Source organism: Pteronotus mesoamericanus, unplaced genomic scaffold, assembly GCF_021234165.1.
Source record: "Pteronotus mesoamericanus isolate MK-2021 breed Mesoamerican mustached bat unplaced genomic scaffold, CSHL_Meso_final contig_100, whole genome shotgun sequence".
In the NCBI taxonomy this organism is placed as follows: Eukaryota; Metazoa; Chordata; class Mammalia; order Chiroptera; family Mormoopidae; genus Pteronotus; species Pteronotus mesoamericanus.
The window spans coordinates 8,202,437-8,204,928 of record NW_026554999.1 but is presented as its reverse complement, the minus strand read 5'-3'; the positions used below and the strand labels follow the sequence as shown (position 1 = coordinate 8,204,928).

General features: G+C 32.6%; 1 non-coding gene across 1 annotated transcript; it reads left to right on the top strand.

Moving 5' to 3' along the window:
• The first annotated feature begins 1,209 nt into the window (after positions 1 to 1,209).
• Positions 1,210 to 1,315, top strand: LOC129064329 (U6 spliceosomal RNA). Its single transcript, XR_008528439.1, has one exon. It is a non-coding gene; the product is annotated as a U6 spliceosomal RNA (small nuclear RNA).
• Positions 1,316 to 2,492: the final 1,177 nt, after the last annotated feature.

The following is a 2,492-nucleotide window of genomic DNA, read 5'->3' as shown; positions in this document are numbered from 1 at the left end:
TCAAAGTAGGCATCTTGGGACCTTATACAGTTCTCCCAATCACCATCAGTTGTTGTGTCATATTTTTCCGAATCTCATCTGCAGTCTGAAATCTCTTGCCTTTCAAAGGTGATTTTAGTTTTGGGAAAAGCCAAAAGTCACAGGGTGCCAAATCTGGTCTGTAGGGGAGCTCAGTCACTTGGATGATTTGATGTTTCACCAAAAATCTCTGCATGAGCGGGCTTATTGTCATGATGAAGCTGCCAACCACCATTACCCATAGCTACAGCCTTCTGAATCATCTGAGTAGTTTCTGTGGAGAACTGTTCTAAACTTAATGCCAAATTTGATGCAGATTTGTTGCTCTACTCACTCAGTCATTTTGAATGTGATGGCCACACAGTACATATGCTCACTCAACAGTGTCTACTGCCCCCACTGATTAGTACAGTGAGGTCATCATTGTTCAAACATGCACATTTCAGTCCCTCTCCTCTGCTGCCAGGTTACATTGACATTGTGTGAACTACTCTCATTATATTAACAATGATTGGACTTCTTCTGGACAGACTTCATATTTCTCTTTCCAGTTTTATCAGTTTGTGCTTAAGTATTTTGAATCTTTCTTGTTAGGTTCATAAATATGTAGGATTTTGTTTTGTATATTTTTTGATGAATGGGTCCATCTGTCATTGTGCAATTATTCTCTTTATGCTTTGTTCTGAAACCTATTTTGATACTAATAGAACCACCCCTATTTTCAGAAAGACATAGCATAGTATGTCTTTTTCATAATTTTACTTTTAACATTTTTTAGTTATATATTTAATGTTATTTTCTTGTATGCAGCTTGTAGTTAGGCTCTACTTTTTATTAGGTACAATATGACAGGTTCTGTCTCTTAATTTATTTATTTTTATTATTGAGAGTGCTCGATTTAAATATACCATTTTGCTCTGTTTGCTGTATATATCCATCTGCTCTTCTTTTTCTACCTTATTTTAGACAAATTAAATATTTTTAAATAGAATTTTATCTCCTTAGTTAGTTGTGGTCTTTTTAATGATTGCTTTAGAATTTATATAGATCTTTAACTTAACACACTTTGTCTCTGAGTGATATTACCTTACGTTTAATGTAGAAACCTCTCATAATTGTATACTTGCATTTATCTCTTCCTAGGCTTTGTGTTATTTTCACTGAAAAGAAAAAGAAAGAAAAGCAGCCCCTGTGCTCACTGCAGCAGCACATACACTAAAATTGGAACAATACAGAGAAGATTAGCATGGCCCTGCACAAGGATGACATGCAAATTCATGAAGTGTTCCATATATTGAAATGAACAAGTAAACTTAGCTTTTGTTTCTAAAAAAATAAAGTGCAGCCCTTGATATCAAGGAACTAATCTGATGCTCATAGCTAAGACTCGATACTATTACGTACTGATTGATGATTAGATTATGTTTTCTATTATTTAATATAGCAATGTGTCAGAATGTCTGTATAAGGCTACTCTAAGACCATGATAAAAAGAGACAAAAACCTGGTCACTAGGCAATTCAAAAAATACTAAACATCCCTCATTCTCACTAAGTGACTTTTGCCAATGATAGCTTTATTCTCATACCAGTCTGTCCTCCTATGGAAAAGATTTATTGAGATGTCCAATCATACAATCGTCCTGCTTTCTGAGAGCATCTAATCAAGAAAGAACCTCTATTTCTGTAGTACCTTATCTAAATTACCCATGCAGAGCTTAAACACTGTAGTAGTTTTTTTAAATATCCTGTTACTAAGACATTTGATATTTTCCAAAGCTATGTTTTCAATCATTGCAGCAAGTCATAAACTTAAGGTGTTTACTGCAGGTTCTTTCTTGGAGATCATTGGTTGAAGGGCATCGACACTTTCATATATTTTTTTACATATGTTATAAAATATTTTAGTGTGTAAAAATGTAGAATCAATAAAAAATGCTTAAATGTGATCTTTGAGAATAAAAAGGTGCAATCATTTGACCACCATTTTAATAAAATCTTATAAAATTGAGACAGTAAACCATCTATGACCAGCACTCCTTGATAAATGCTCAATAAATATATGTACTAGGTAACATTTCCAATATGCCCAAACAATTATTTTTATAATAGAAAAAAAGCCAGAAACAATGTTTTCATAAATATGGAAATGGATAAATAAACCACAGCTTGTTCATATAGTGAACATTAATGATATACAGGTGCATGCATCAAAATGAATCAATTTCTTATTCAATCAGAAAAAAAATAACCAATATGATATCATTAAATATAAAGAGCAAATCATACAAAACTAAACAGTATATGGTTGAGCATGTGTAGATTTATACAAAACTATAACCACAAAATTATAAACACAATATTCTGGCAAGTGGTTTATCTGTGGGTGAAAAGAGTCAGTGATAAACTCTCATCATAAAAAGTCCTCAAAAATATAATTATTTTGTCATTTCTTGACACCTAATTTTGGTTGTG